At 40.0% G+C, this 16,470-nt stretch overlaps 1 long non-coding RNA gene across 1 annotated transcript; it reads left to right on the plus strand.

Annotated features, from left to right (window-relative positions):
• Nucleotides 1-8,997: 8,997 nt before the first annotated feature.
• LOC114823677 (uncharacterized) lies at nt 8,998-9,527 on the plus strand. Its single transcript, XR_003771687.2, has 2 exons — nt 8,998-9,302; nt 9,391-9,527. It is a non-coding gene; the product is annotated as an uncharacterized lncRNA (long non-coding RNA).
• Nucleotides 9,528-16,470: the final 6,943 nt, after the last annotated feature.

Here is a 16,470-nt window from a genome sequence, read left to right on the forward strand (position 1 = left end):
CCAAACTAGAAAATAAATTCCTCTGAACTTGGGAAACATGTTAGTTAAGTCGCTCCCTCTTCTTGAAGATTCTAGTAAAATATGAGAAACATATAGCTCTATATTTTAGCTTTCTAGGAATATATATCGCACTTCTAATGAAAAAATCAGTAATCCCTTAGCATCTTCATTGAATCATGTTGTGTAATTCTCACAGGAATGCAATTCCGGCTATATTTTCTTGACAAACTGAAATAAACGTCTACATGAAGAACCTAGAACTTGGATAATTTTTGTTGATCGACCTCTTGGGTAACTTCTCCAAATGGACTTGCATCAAACTTCTACGGAAAGTCGATTTTCATCAAAATTGTTTTAAGTGCGCCCAAAAAAAAAAAAAAAGGAATATGATGAGCAAAGTAATAAGATTCTTTTAAATTAAATTATCTAGCAATGATTAAGGATAAATGATACAAAAACATAAGAAATAATGCAGATCATATTTGATGTTCATATTGTAGAGACATAAAGTAACCACATATCTAATATGAGAACAACACATGAACTTTTAACACAATATAACGGATTTACCCCTGACGTCATCAGTAGACCACACCAAACTCTAAGGAGGTAATCATCTGTCCGTTTTATTGGTCTTTGGCCTTCAGACCTACACATATATTAAGGAGTCATTCGGATCGATGATATCCTATTTCTACCACCGTGCATTTCCTGGCTCAAGGAGGCGGAAGTTGACACTTCAGAGTCTCCCTTAGGTGTTCCGCGCTTTAGAGCCACTACTTGCCAGAGGCCTTCTAGGGACTTCATGTAGCTGCTTGTGGTATGCATCACACTAGCAGAACATAGAGGTTTGCCTAGTATGGCCCACAACCTCACCTCCAAGCTGCACGCGAGGAGTCTCTCCTATAAATAGCTAAGCCCAAAAGAAAAATCGATAATTGCCACTTACTACTCATAATTCTCTCTGTTCTAGTTTTTTTTCAAACTCTTTTTGACTTAGGCATCAAAGGCTCTTTAGCAGCCCCCTTCTCCCATTTTCTTGGGTGTTCGTCAATTAAGCTAACATTGTTTCTTGTTTTTTAGGTGCATGCAATAGTAGGAATAAAAGCTTGTGTGACGAGATTTTGCGCGATGGAACACTTTTTGTCGCATAAGAGGTACTTGTGTGACGAAAAAACATTATCGTCGCACCAAAAAGGTAGGAAAGATAAAAAAAAAATCTTTGCGCGATGAAGGAATTAGTTGTGCATGAATACTTCGGACGACGAACAATTATTGTCGTCACACAAAGTCAATAAGAAAAACGCGGGATAATTTTTTTTGGCACGAAACACATGAGCGACAAAGCAGAAGACCTTTGCACGACAAAGGATTCGTCGCACAAGTTAATGTTAGTTTTCAATCAAACCATTCAGTGCATGTGAATATGAGGAATCAATATTGTATTTATTGCAAAAGTTTGTGCGACAAAGACCTTCGTCACGCAAGGTTTATGCGACAAAGCATTCGTCGCGCAAGGTTTACACGACAAAGCCTTCATGGCGCAAAGGCCCTAACCTTGCTATAAATATGCGCTTCTGCTCTTTTTATTCTTCACAATTCTTCTCTTTGTGCTGGGATGGATGATAAAAACTGGGATAAGACCATGCCCGCCAACCCGTATGATATGAGGCAACATGTGGAGTTCGCGCATGCAATAGGTGTAGCCATTCGGAATAATTGTCCTATTGTGAGTGGCATTCTTGGAAATATGTGCCCGAGAATGTGAAGAAGACGGTGATGGGTCAATTATTAGTAAGTATAATGTTGATGGATGAATAATTAATTTTGTGACATTTTTTTTGTTATATGTTGGAATTAATTATTTGCATATATGTATAATATTGTAAGTATACTCTTGATGATGATACGAAGGAAGAGTTGATGAAGTTGATGGAGGTGGCGTTGAAGGGAGGTTACAAGCAATGGTTTGAGGACGTGGAGCAGAATGGAGGACCATCGAAACAGTATCTTTAAATTTATGTTTTTTAGGACAATATTTAAATTTAAGGTTTTGTACAAGTTATGTATTTGGACTTAATTAGGCTTTAATTCTTTTTTGGCTTTTAAAATAATTGAATGGATTAATTCAATTTATTTAAGGTATTAATTATTTTTAGAATAAATATTTAACTAAATATTTGTTTGTAATTATATGTTTGTAATTATGCTTGTAATTATAAAGTTTACGTAAACATAGATATCAAAGTTTACGTAAACATAGATATCTATGTTTACGTAAACTTCATAACTACAATCATTCATGTTCGTCTCTAAAGAGATTGTGCGACGGCAATATTCGTAGTGCAAGAGCACTTCGCGCAACGAAACACCAATGTCGTTGCGCAAAGTTTCACTTAAACAGTTAGATTGCGTTCAACACTCCCATTTATTATGCAATTATGACGCGCAACGAAAAGTCCAGTTTGTGTGACGAACCCATTTGTTGCGCAAAGTTTTCCTACTGCTATATAAACACAATTTTAGAACCCTAATTTTCAAATTTTTTTTGTTTCAAAAGCAATGGCCGATTTTGGAGAAGGCTCTTACGATAGGAAAGTTGTACAGCGCATAGAGAGGTATTGATGTAAGCAAGTGCCCTACTTTGAAGACAAAAGTATGGCTGATGCATACACCGAAATTAGGTATGATATTGGGGGTTTGGTGCGGAGGGAATGTTATGCCGAGTTTGAGTCTTGGAAAAAGGTCCCTGAGGAGTTGAAGAAGTCCATGCTGGGGGAGTTATCAGTAAGTTTGTATTAAATAATGTATAATTATTTTTGTTAAAAAGTAGTATTTTTTAAATTACTAATTTATTGTTATTGGCATTAATGTAGGTTCATTAGGATGTTGATGAAACAGATGAGAAGCAACGGAAGTATCTGGATGAGCTTTTCAAGAACCATTTCTGGCAGTGGAAGTTTGATGAGCTACGGGATGCGAAGCGAGGTGTTGTTGCCCCAACGGAGGAGGATTGAAGTTGAATTGTAATTTTATTTTATTTTATTCTGTTTTTTTTGAAATAAGATTTTGTGGACTTTATATTTATTTTAATTAATAAATTTATGTTATGTGGATGAGTATTAATATTTACATTAATTATAATATGTATTTGGGATAATAAATTAGTTTTTTTAATTAATTTAATGTTTAATTAGGTTTGAGTTTGTATTTATATTAAAATAAAAATTTACATTACATAAAAAGAAAATGGAAAAACATAAAAAAAATTAAAAAAGTAATGATTTTGCACGACAAAACATGTTTTCGTTGCGCAACTTGTTTAAAATAATAAATTATAAAGCAAAGGAAAAAAAATATTAAAAAAATGTAGACTTGCGCGACGAACCCTTTGTTAGTCACGAAAAGGGTATTTGTGCGATGAAGACGATGTTCGTCGCACAAAATCATTTGTCCAAAAGTTAACTTTATAATTTGGATTCAACTGTGCAGAGGCAAAACTGCCGATTTAGCCTCTGCACTCCTCCCTTTTGTTTTTCTTCAATCCAGCATCCGTCATTTCTATTTTCTCTCAATTTCATCATCTAATACTCCCTTTGTCATCTTCTCTAGGTTGATCGAGCTATCTTGGTGTGTTTGGTGTGAATGCAAATTTTCACCTTCTTCTTGTTGGACAAAAATGCATATGCAAAACAATTAATACCTTAGGTCAAGGCCAAGAGCATCACGAGCCCGCGATGAATTGGGGGGGCTTTGGCCGAAGAACCTCCGGTGCCAAAGTTAGAATTTGATGGAAAAGTGTTTAGAGAAATTTGGAGAATTTTGCAAGAGAGTTGGAATTATGTTTTTGGGAGAAATGGGAGCTATTTATAGGGGTGTGGCTAACCCCTATTTGGAGAAAAAAGGTCCACTTATGGTGGGTTTTAGGTGTAATTGCAAGATATTATGTCAAAATAATATCTTGCAATCAATTAGGGAATTAATTAGAAAATTAATTAATTAATTAGGAAATTAATCAATTAATTTAGGTAATTAATCCTAATTTGAATGAATAATTGAGGGTTACCTTGTGGGGAGGATTTGATGAGGATGGATGAAATGGGTTTTGAATAAATACCTATTTTGATCATTTTTGACCTTGATTGAGTTGTGATTGTCTGCTGCTTACACGTGGGAGTTCTGGTGTGCCTTGAGGGTAATTTTGTCTTTTTCACCTAAGAATCCACGTGTTGCCTCTATATTTTTCTTGATTATTTTTGGCTCCACAAATGCCCCCACACCTGTTGGACTGCTCGTAGGAAAGGGCAGCAGGTGTAGAGATCTTCTTGCTTTAGGAAACATAGGATTGTTTCCTATTTTGATGTAGATTCCCTATTTAATTGGAAATTAGATCCTTCTAGGAAAGGGAAATAAATTACTTCTAAAGTTTATTTAAGTCTACCTTAAGTAGATTATTAAATTAACTTTAGAGAGCAATTTATTCTACCCTACAAGAGAGAATGTTAGAGGATATTTGTTCCCCTCCCTTAACAATCTTCTACACTTGCCCGTGCAAAGGACCCTCTTTCGTTGCTTTCTTCATCTTCACACCATGCCAAGGTTTTTCCTTGTCTACGTAACTTTTGGGAGCCTCGGGGCTTGAAATTTGGCTCAATAGGGGTCAAGAAAATGTGAAAAAGTGGCTATCGTGGGGTAGCTTTGTGGTCTTGGCGTGATGGTGGCTTGGCTATGGCCGAGGGCTGGCGGCTCCGGCCTTGGGCTCGGCGTGTGGTTGGCATGGTCTTGGGTGCCCTGGTCTGGGCCTGGGTTGGACTGGGCCGTCTGGCATGTTAGGCCAAAGGAGAAAGATGAGAGCCAATGGGCTAGGCTCCCTTGGCTGCTGTCTTTGGGCCATGAGGCCTGAGGCCTTTCCTTCTTTTTTTTATTTATTTGAATGATAGGCTCGGGCCAATGCTGGAATAGGAAGAAGAGAGAGAGGGGCCGAGAGTTTGGCCTGCTTGAAGCTTGGGCTGAGAGTTGTTTCCTTTTTTTTTTTTTTTTTTTTGTGGCTGGGCTCGGACCCATGCCTGAGGGAAAAGAGAAAGGCTGAGAGCCTTGTTGGGTCATGGGGCCTGCTGTGTCGTGTTTTCCCTTATTTTTATTTTTATTTTTTTATGCGTGTAGTCGTCTAATGAATTTTCTTTGCGTCTTTGTAGAATTTCTTTGAGCATGTCTTCTTCGAGCCACAAGAGTGATGATGGTGTTCCACTGTTGTATCCTCAAGGCGGGTCTTTGAGCAAAGTGGGCTACTTTAAGGGTTACTTACTTCAAGATTAGCTCCAATGACTCGTTTTGAGACTTCCTTGAGGCATATAGGCATGCCATTCCGTCAAGGGTGCGTGTGAAACGCGTCAAAGAGAGTAGCAGCCTTGAGCCTTGTAGTGGGATTCGGAAAGCCATCAAATTTCATCCCTACTACTTTGTGTTGGGATTCTCTTTCCCCATGCCTCAATTCTTCCAAGAAGTGCTTTGCTCTATGAAATGTGCCCTTGCTTAATGTTCTCTGAATGCGGCCTGTGTTATAGTGGTGTTTTTAAATCTAAGCCAATTTTTTTACTTAGACTTGACCGTCAACGAATTCTGGTACTTCTTTGACATAGGCCACATAAAGGGAGTTTGGTAGCTGCGATCTTGCCATAGGCTCTTTGATCATTCGAGCAAGGGAGATCATGACTAGGCCAAAGAGACTTTGGAGATAAGTGGAGAATGGGAGTCTGATTCTTCCCTCGAGTTGGGTGCTCCAACGATTTTCATCTTCGGTACGTAGGTTGCTCGATCTTCCAACTGCTTTGCATTTGTGCTAAGCTGCTCTCTAATTTTCTGATTGTTTCCCACTGCTCTTATAGATTTGGATTTTTACTCGACTCCTAAGACTTCTTCAGTTATGAAGAATGTGCATATTGATGTAGGTATTCATCCCGAGTACTATGAGTGGTGTTTGCTGCTTAGCCTTCTTCCTCGGGAGAAAGGTGGGTTGCCCTCGAGAAAGGAGATAAGGTGAATCAAGGATGAGGCGTTGGCTCGTCCGATCATTGTAGTTGAGCTTGTAGCGTATGGAGGTGGAAATAAGAGATTTTCTCCGCCTACTTAGGAGATGTTAGCTGAGAAAAAGCCAAAAACTTATTTCGCTGTTTGCGAAGGTTCCCTGGCTGCCCCCAAGCTAGTGATCAACTTGACTTTCTCCAAAGGCGAGAAAGAGAAGGCTGCTAAATCTGTGCCACTGACGCCTACCATTTCGAAGGTGGCTAGTTCGATTGCTAACAAGATTGCTTAGCGTAGGAGTTCCATCATGCGCCCATTACTAAAATTTGTGCCCAAACGTCCGTCGGGGGCTAAGTCTGGTTCACCTTCGGAGATACTTGCTACTATGAAGAGTGATAAGGTGGACTTTGCTGCCAAAGTGGCGCCAAAATCCTCTCCCCTCGCTGCCGAGACTGATTCGCCTGCTGAGAAGAATGAGACTGCTCGTGCAGGCAGTTGTGAGAAATCTACCAAGTTTGTTTCTAGGGAAGCTGCTGAGATTTATGCACTCTTGAGGCTAGATCTACTCGAGGACATGGATGTATATGCCAAGTTTGTTGATGGTGTCAAAGGGATTGTTGGAACAAGTTCCTTTGTGAAGCATATGACCGAGTATATGAGGACTACTTTGCTAGTTATGATGCAGAAAATAGCAATTCTTGTAGCCAAGTTAATGCTCATTGATCAAGAGGACACCAAGGCTGCCAAGGAGGTGGTAAGGATCGTGGTAGCCGAAGCTTATTCCTCGGCCCAGAGAGTTAAGAAGTTGGAATATGAGGTTGCCGTTTTGAAAGGGTCTAATATCTCTACCCCTACTTCTCTGCAGCTTGAGACCGTTTGCCAAGAGATCATGGATTTGAAGACTAAGCTTGACGCGATTCAGGTGTTACATACCTCAGATTCAGGTGTTAAATACCTCAGATTCAGGGCCTTGAGCGTGCCATCTTTTAGTTTCGCTCTGCTTCTTATGCAAAGGATGAAGAACTGATTGCTACTTACAACCAAGTGATCCACTTTAATAAGGTCGTCGATAGGTTTGAACCTCAAGTGATGGAACTTCAAGGTGCTTTGGAGATTAACGACAGTCTGAAAAAGGAAGTGGAGGAGCTACAGCGGTTCCGCGCTGGTTTGCTCGAGGAGAATGAACAGTTGAAAGGTGACAAGGCTAGGTTCGAGGCTTCACTTACTTAGAGTCAAGCCGATTTCTACAAGCTGGGTTATGTACACCATTTCTTTAGGAGGCCATCTGACTTTGAGTTTGCTGGTAAAGACTTCGAGACCTTCTTCATTTCTCTGGAAGACTTGCTCGCCTTTACTTTTGAGGCTTCCATTGGTGAAGTAGTCAGAGAAGCTGATGCCGAGGTAGGAGTAGCTAGGGGTAAAGTACAGGATGGTGCCACTGCTGAGGATGTCGAGGTTGATGAAGGTGTGGCAACCGAGTAGTCGTGGAGTCCTCAAGCTGCTGAAGAGTAGTCTTCTAGATAGTCTTTAGGATTTTCTTTGTTTTTCTTGTTAATTTTTGCTTTGCTTGAACTCCTTCAGTCTTTGCTAGTAGTTTACCAATTTTGCTAGAAAATTTAATAAACTTGTTTTCTTTGTTTTTCTCCATCTTCGCTTTTTTTGTTCATGCCTTCACCTTTAGACTTTATAAACTAGTGGCAGGTGTGCTACTTTTCTATAAGCAGATAGGCCTACGTAGCCTATGTAGTCGTAGGTGTTGGTGTAAAACTTTGCAAACTTGTTAGCCATAAGGTCGGCAGCCGGACGCCTTACTTACAGAAGCAGACTAGTCCGTGTGACTACTAGGCTGTTAACTTTGGCTTTCTCCAATTTCGTACGTTGTGTAGCAAGTATCACAACACTTTAGGACTTAGTGTAAGTCATTCTGCGCTTTGGTAAAAATGAAGCCCATCGACTGCGTAGCATGTCGACAGTGGACGAAGCTTCGTATATGCGCACTAACTTGTTTAACCTTTCACGAAAATGTGCAATTGTATAAGTTTAACATGGCTTACTACTTGAAGGGCAAGCCGTAGGCAGTCTTCTGGAAACCGTAGGTTACCTTAGTGCACTCGGTAGCAACTTTAGGGTTCCAAGGCAGTCGTCCATAAGGCGTACTGTGTAATGTGCCCCCTCCGCCTCTAGGGCCCAGTTCCCCGCGGATTAGGCCAAGAGATCCAAGATCATTCAGTTAGCTAAGCCTTCAAAAAGACCATAGTGGCTACTTCTAGGAATCCTAATGCAAGCTATTATGCATGTAGTTATACTAGGGCAGCCCGGCTCATCCACCTCTAGATAATCGGTGTGTAGAGTTTATCCTCATACTTTGGAGAGCAGATCTATGTGGGTGTCGAGGAATTGGTTTACCCTCTTGCACTTAAGAGCATGGTTGGTCCCTCGGGGGGTGCAATTCTTGCGATGAGTCCCTAAGAAGGGCGTGGTCTTCTTTCGAAGTGCATGAGTGATCAGTTATTATAAACATGTAGTCAAGCCAAGTTGTAAATTACTTATGAATTTATCATTGAAAAACGAGTGAAACGAATGAAAACTTAGCTGTAAAGTAGAGACTGCATAACAATTGGATAGTTCTCAGCACCTAAAGTGGTGCCCGTTGAGCTGCTTGAGTATTCGGGCTTTGATGCAACAGGAGGTCACATGTGGTACTTCCTCAGATTGTAGGCGTTCCACTGCTTTTCGAACTCTTTTTCGTTCATGGTGGTGATAGTTTAACTACCCTTGTAGCCAGTGGCGAAGCCACGTGAGGGCGAGGAGTGGCGGCTGCCACTCCCCTCACCGGGAAACACCACTGGAGAGCTGGGTTCGCCACTCCCCTAGCCGGAAAACCCACTGGTTCATCTCATCTGTTTGCTAGGCGATCTGTTCTGCTGCGCGCAGCAGCAGCAGATTGCTATTTTTTTTTAAATCCAGGCCGTGGGAAGGACGGAAACCTCTCGGAGGCTCTGACCTTTTTCAAGTACACTCTCACGATGCAGTTTCCAGCTCACAGCAAGGGAATGACGCCATGGGAGCCTCTTTACAGGCCTGCGGGTGCCAGAATGACGTCGAAACCGGACGCAAAGTCCACAACTTGGTCTCTGCGTTGACCGTCTTCAGCAGTGATTTTGTTCTCACACACGCATCATTACCATGAATGCAATGTGCGATTCTCCTTTGGATTCCCGCTCAGTTTTCGACGGGCTGAAGAGGAAGAACTTGTTCCAGTGGAATGCGCTTGTTAGTGGGTATGCAAGAAATGAGCTTTTTGTTGATGCCATTGATGTGTTTGTGGATTTGATCAATAGATGGGACTGATTTCGGATGTGTTTGTAGGCAATGCGTTGATTGCAATGTATGGGAAATGCGGGTCAGTTGAGGATGCAGCTAAAGTGTTCGAGATAATGCCTGACAAGAATTGTAATTTGTTTGAATTGTAATTTGCTTTTATTGATAATAAACCTATTATGCAACGTTTTTATAACATGAAATATCGTCGGCAATAATTGTAATTTGTTTGTATTGATTAATTATGGAAGATATTACTATATTAAAAAATTTAATTGTTGCCATTTTTCTTTAACTTTGTATTCTTTTAAGTTCGCCCCTCCTCCCAAAAAATTCTGGCTTCGCCACTGCTTGTAGCCTACTTTGTTAATCTTGTACGGACTTTCCCAGATGGGATCCATCTTTTTGGAGCCTTTTTTGCGGGCAGTGATGAAGGCTTTCCTTAGGACTAGATCTCCAGGCTGGAACTGCCGGATTTTGCCCATTTTGTTGTAGTTGGAGAGGAGTTGCTGCTGGTAGGCTACGATGCGGGTGATCGTCTACTCATACTTCTCCTCTGCCAGATCTAAGCTTGTGGCCATCTCCTTACTGTTCTGCTCAATGCTTGGCAGTAGAGTATTGATACTTGGCACGATGACATTGGGATGAATGATTGCTTCCGAACCAAATGCCAAAGAGAAAGGGGTCTCACCGGTGGTTCGCCATTTGGTGGTGCGATATGGCCATAGACATCTGGGGAGCTCGTCTGGCCATTTTCCCTTATTTTCAAAGAGGGACTTCTTGAGGCAGTTGAGGGTCGTCTTGTTGAATGCTTCGGCCTACCCATTGCCTTGAGGGTATCTCAGTGTGGACATGTGCTGCTTGATGCCATACTTTTGGAAGAACTTCACTAAATCTTTACCCACGAATTGCGAGCCGTTGTTGGTGATGATGGATTGATGGATGCCAAATCGACAAATAATGTTCCTCCATATGAAGCGCTTTATGTATGCCTGAGTCGTGGTCGTCATAGGCTCTACTTCTACCCATTTTGTGAAGTAATCGGTTGCCATGATAATTATGCCCCTACCCCCAGTAGCGGGCGGCATTGGCCTTACCAAGTCAATTACCCACTGCATGAACGGCTAATGACTCATCTGCGGGTGTAGCTTGTTGGCAGACAGTTATGGTACCAGCTTGTAGCGTTAGCAGCGATCGCACTTTTGTACTAACTCCTTAGCGTCTTAATGCATGGTAAACCAGTAGTAGCCTGCGTCAAGAGCCTTTTGCACTAAGGATCGGCCTCTGGAGTGATTTCCACAAACATATTTGTGGATTAAGCTTAGAACCTTTAGGTCGTCGGGAGACACTAGGCAGCAAAGATATGATCCAATGTAGGATTTTCGGAATAGAATGTCGTTCCACATATAGTAGTGTGTTGCCATTATTTGGAGCTTTCTAGACTTCAACTTTTCTATGGGGAGTGTGCCATTGACCAAGTAGTCTATAATAAAACTTTGCCAGTTTGGAGTTGTACTAACCTGTGACACTTCAGATGTTGGCTCTGCCCTATGCTTGGCTTATCTAAATACTCCACCGGGACAGAGCGTTTGAGTTGGTGGTCGAGGGCGAAGCCTAGGCCTGCTAGCGCGTCTGCATGAGCATTGTCTGCGTACCTTTTCTAGGTATTGCTCCATCCTTGGATGTTTTGCCGTGTACTTGCCAATAGTTTGGTTGGTGATTAGCTGGGAATCAGAATGATTTGCGAGCTTTTTCACCGCTAAATCTTTTGCAATTCGGAGGCCTGTTAGTAGGGCATCGTACTCCACTTCGTTGTTCGATGCTTTAAAGCCTAAAGTGATCGCCTGCTCGAGCATCGAATCATCTAAGGTGACAAGGAACACACCTACCCTCGAGCCTTTGTAGTCGGATGCACCATCGACTTGCAAATGCTAGAAGTCTCCATTAGGTGGAGCAGGCTTGGCTAAGGTGTGTTTGGCTGCTTCCGGGGTGTCATTGGGCCTCTTTATTGCGTCGCTTAGGCTAGGCATGAACTCTACTACGAAGTCTACTAAGGCTTGGGCCTTTATTGCCGCACAGGGTTGGGAAACTAAGCCGTATTAGCCAAGTCCTACCGTCTATTTCATCACTCGTTGAGAAGTGTCTGGACTATGTAGAAGTTATCGTAAAGGATACTAAGTCATGATGATGATTGTGTGAGCTTTAAAATATTGTATGAGCTTTTGAGCCACAATAACTAACGCCAAAATTAATTTCTCGATCTTTGAATATTTAGTTTCCTCATTGAAAAGAGCTTTAGAATTGTAAAATACTGGCATTTAGGCTCCCAACTCTTCTCGTATGAGGGCAGAGCTCACTGCTACTTCTGAGACTACCAAGTAGATGTATAAGTCATTCGCTGCTTCCGGCTTAGATAGTAAGGGAGGTGATGTGAGAGACTTCTTCAAGTCTTGGAAAGGTCTTTCGCACTCTTCATCCCATTTGTCTCGTTGTGCCCTCTTGATGGCCTTGAAAAAGGCTTGCATTGATTGGTGGATTGCGAGAGAAAACGGTTGAGGGCGGCTGGTTGTCCAGTCAAGCTTTGGATCTCCTTCAAGGTAGTTAATGATTTCATCTCTAAGATTGCTTGGATTACTTGGGATGTAATTTGATTCCTCATTGGGCTACTAGGTATCCTAAGAATTTGCCTGAAGATATCCCAAATGTGCATTTGGCGGGATTGAGTTTCATTTTGTACTTTCTAACAATGTCGAAAGTTTTCGCCAAGTTGCCGATATGGTCTGATCTCTGCTTGCCTTTCACCATGATGTCATCGACATAGACCTCCATGGTTACTCCAATTTTCTTCTTGAACATCATGTTTACTAACCTTTGGTAAGTGGCTCCCGCGTTCTTGAAGCCAAAGGGCATGACCTTGTAGAAGTAGGTGCCTCGCTCGATCACAAATGCGGTTTTCTCCTTGTCAGGCTCATACATGGCTATTTGGTTGTAGACGGTGTAGGGATCCAAGAAACTAAGCAGTGGGTTCCCAGATGTCGAATCTACTAATTGATCGATTCGGGGAAATGGATAAGGATCATTTGGGCATGCTTTGTTAAGGTCGATGTAGTTTACGTAAACTCTCTACTTGCCCTTCTCTTTCTTTTTCACCAACATGACGTTGGCGAGCCATGCTGAGTGCTCTACCTCTTCTATGAATTTGGCCTCTAGTAGTTTGTCAATTTCCATTTCAATGATCTCCACTCACTTGGGTGTGAAATATCTTCTCTTTTGGATAACCTGTTTGGCAGCAGGGTCGAAGTACAGCTTGTGGCAAGCTATCTCCGCATCGATGTCAGGCATGTCAGAAGGTGACCACGCAAAGACATCATGATTTTCCCTAAGGAAAGCTATGAATTCTTCTTTCTTTACCAGGCTCAGATGTAAGCCAATTCTTCCCAAATGATCAATTATAGAGGCTTGGGTTCAATATGAGTTGCTTACATTTTGTGGAATGTATTTAAAAGATGTGGAGATGACTTTCAATCATCCTCAGTGCAATAAAGACAGGGGTGTGAGAAAGGAGAAACTTTCTATTTTTACCTAATGTGCACAACCTTTTGGAGATCCTATACAAGGTGAGTCATTTTGTAAAAATTGACATGGAGGTAGTGCATTGATTTGTACTGAACAACTGTGATGAGATAATGGCATACTTAGATGAGCATGAAGAGATGACGAAGCAAGAACATCCATCACATTTGTATGCCAAGAAATACTGAGAATTGTTTCCACATTAGTTTCTCAAATATATAAGTTATAAGTGTTTTGTATTTGACATATATTTATAGTATTTAATTTTCTCAAACTAATAGTGTATGTTTTTTTTTTTTTAATTTTTTTTTATAATGTTAGGTGAATAAATTGAAAGCATCGAACTCCCCCACTTACAGTGAAGAGTTATATAACTTGGTGTTCGGCCCGATTCATGCTGAATTCTTCTCGGGTTGCTATGTTAACGACGTCAAGTTTTTGGGGGCTGCACTAGATGACAAGTTATGTATGCAAAACAACCATGTCTATGTCCCAGGTGCAGGCGAAAGTACGACATCAATTTCTATGGCAAACTAACAACTATCGTGCAATTGCTTTACAAAGATCGATGCCAAGTGATCATGTTTAAGTGTCGATGATTTGATACAAACCCAAATAGGCAGAGAAGTGTTAAAATCCACTATGGCTTACTATCTGTGAACACTAACAGAACTTGGTGCAATGACGACCCCTACATTTTGGCAAACACGGCAAAACAGATTATGTATCTAGATGACCCCCAAAGCCGAGAGAGGTTGGAAAGTTGTTCAGAAGATGGATCAGAGGAACGTGTATGCTATACTAGAACAAGGCCCTACTGACGACGACGTCGACAGCGTCACTGACCAACGTTTAGAATCTTCAATAGAAAATGATGCGGAACCACTTCGAGATACAAATCTTATCCAATAATCATTTCAGATACAAATAGTGGGTTCAATCGAAATATTGATTCAGTCAATTACAATTGACCTTGGTAATATTCCACGATACAATGGTGCAATGGGCCCAAACAAAGACGGTGACGTACCTATCGAGGAGGAGGATTGGGAGACCGAAAGTGACAATAGCAACGATAGCGAAAGTTATTATAGTTTGAATGATGAATAATGCAATTTATTTGTGACTTGCTATGTAAAACATATTAAATGAATTTTGTTTGTAATTTAAGTATCTTATATTATAAATAAATTGTTTTTATTTGAATAAATATAAATTTTAAAAAATTTACCTGGGTAAATTAAATTTTCAGCTCATTACACGACGAACATAATATTATTTGTCGCGCTAATGGTATTTGCACAACGATTAATTACTCTTCATCGCTTAATGAGCTGAAATTTTGACTTTCTGGGAGGGCACGAAAATAATTTCGTGAAAATTTGAATTTTTTGCACGACAAATATCTTATGTTCGTCACGCAATAACCTCGGGATTAAAATGAAATCACAAACACTTTCCCCTCACCTCTTCCACTCTGTAAACTCTCCCTCTGATAGCCATCTCCCTCAGCTTTCCCTCGCACTCTCTCTTCCTCCTCTGACAGCCGTCTCCCCCTGTGGTAATTTTCAATTTACGTAACTCTAGTAAATTTAGGAATTAGAGTTCTAGAATAAGGGTTCTAATGTCCTATGTTTTTTATAATTAATTGATTTCTGGTTGCTCGACGTCTAATGCTTTGAATAATTGATTTGAATTAGGGTTCTAATCTGACCAGGAAGAATGGGTTCTAAAATTCACATCTATAATGCACATGCAAACATAAAGTGAAGTTTAAAACTTCAATTTAGAAAAAAAATAAAAATCCTAATTTCGAGTCATAAAACCCTAACTTCAGAAAACCCTCAATTCAAAAACCCAAACAATAACATAGATATTAGAAAGATACACAGAATAATTACCTTGGATGCTCGCTGCTTCTATCTCCCGGGTGTCACCCCTCAAGATTTTCAGAAGGTCAACACCTTTAACTATCTCTTTCTCTCTCTATATATGTGTATATATGTATGTATATTTGTGTATGATTAAATTTATGATCTTGTGACTCGGGTCATTGAGATCTAAGTTCAAGTTGCTGCATTTTTGTATATTTTTGTAAATCACTGTTTGTTTCTTATATTGCATGAGATGCAGATTGCAATAAGGCAATATCTGCATGCACATTTGTCAGTTTTTCTTGTTCTCTTTCGTTCGGTTAGTGTTAGAGCTTGTGTTGTCATACAAATGTTAAATTTTTCAATTTACGGGGAAAATGAAAATGTTAAGATGTGCTAAATAGCTTTGAGGTAGTGAAATCTTTTCTCAAGTTTGCAATTGAGGAAGAAACAATACAGTATGCATTTAGTAACGTATAGACGGCCCCGAAAGTAATCATTTGAGACCTCTACAATAGGTGTAGTAGGTCTCCTTCATCAATGAACGAGCTTCATTTATAATATCCATGACTTGTTATAGTAGAGGTCCTCCGTTTCATTTTTTTATTAATCTCCCTCTATGCCTTCGAGTAATAGAGGCTGTTTTTAGGTTCAAATCCTAATAGGAAAAATAGGAAATCTACTTCAAATTCGATTTAATATTCCTAGTAACTTGATTTCTCTTAAGTGGTGTTTTAATTAGGAATTGTGTTGTCATTTAGTAATAGTCGTTTACTGTGATATATTGGGCTATCAACTTGTGTATGTAGTTCTTATGGTTGCTGGCTAGGCTCTCTAAATACTCTAACTATCTAGTCTAAAAGATTGTTTATTTTGTGAATGCTTCACTAGTTCAAGTATTTAGAGAGCCTCGCCAGCAACCATAACAACTACAAACATAAGTTGCTAGCCCAATATAGCACATTAAACTACGATTACTAAATGCCAACACAATTCCTAATTAAAACACCACTTAAGAGAAATCAAGTTACTAGGAATATTAAATGACAACACAATACTATCATAATTTTGTGGTTGCCAATATTTGTTTATAGTACTTTATGTCAAAGTATCAAACTTGTTTACATCATCGTAGTATTTAATTGTAAGTCACGTAGGTGTGAATCTGACACGAGTGGAACTACATAGGTATAGGTGCCTAACTAATGATGAAGTGGTACACTCCTACCCTTCTACCAATGCTATATGTGCTTGTTTCCCCTCAATTAGAAGTAGGATTTACATAGAACTAGTTCGTTGCCACTATGACATTTTGATATATTCACTTTGAAAACGGAAAAGCATTTCAAATAGTTTATACATTTCCCCTCCTTTCAGGCTTCTCGGACTCAGAGAGACAATGGAGCCTTTAGCTCTAATCACACACAAACATATAACCTTTAGTCAATAAATAATATAGATAGCATTACCATTAGGCAGTAAATAATATAGTTTGGGTGTTTTCTTGAACATTGATCTCTATTAAGAGAAATGATAGTGTGACTCTCTCAAAAGTCATAATTTCATCTGACTTCTTATGACACAATAATATAAATTTAGCGTTAAACTATAGGATGATGAATAGTCTATAATTTTTTTTTTTTTTTTTTTGAAAAGGTCCTTAGCATTCCTCTTTTTCTGA

Source organism: Malus domestica, chromosome 16 (assembly GCF_042453785.1).
Source record: "Malus domestica chromosome 16, GDT2T_hap1".
Taxonomy (NCBI): domain Eukaryota; kingdom Viridiplantae; phylum Streptophyta; class Magnoliopsida; order Rosales; family Rosaceae; genus Malus; species Malus domestica.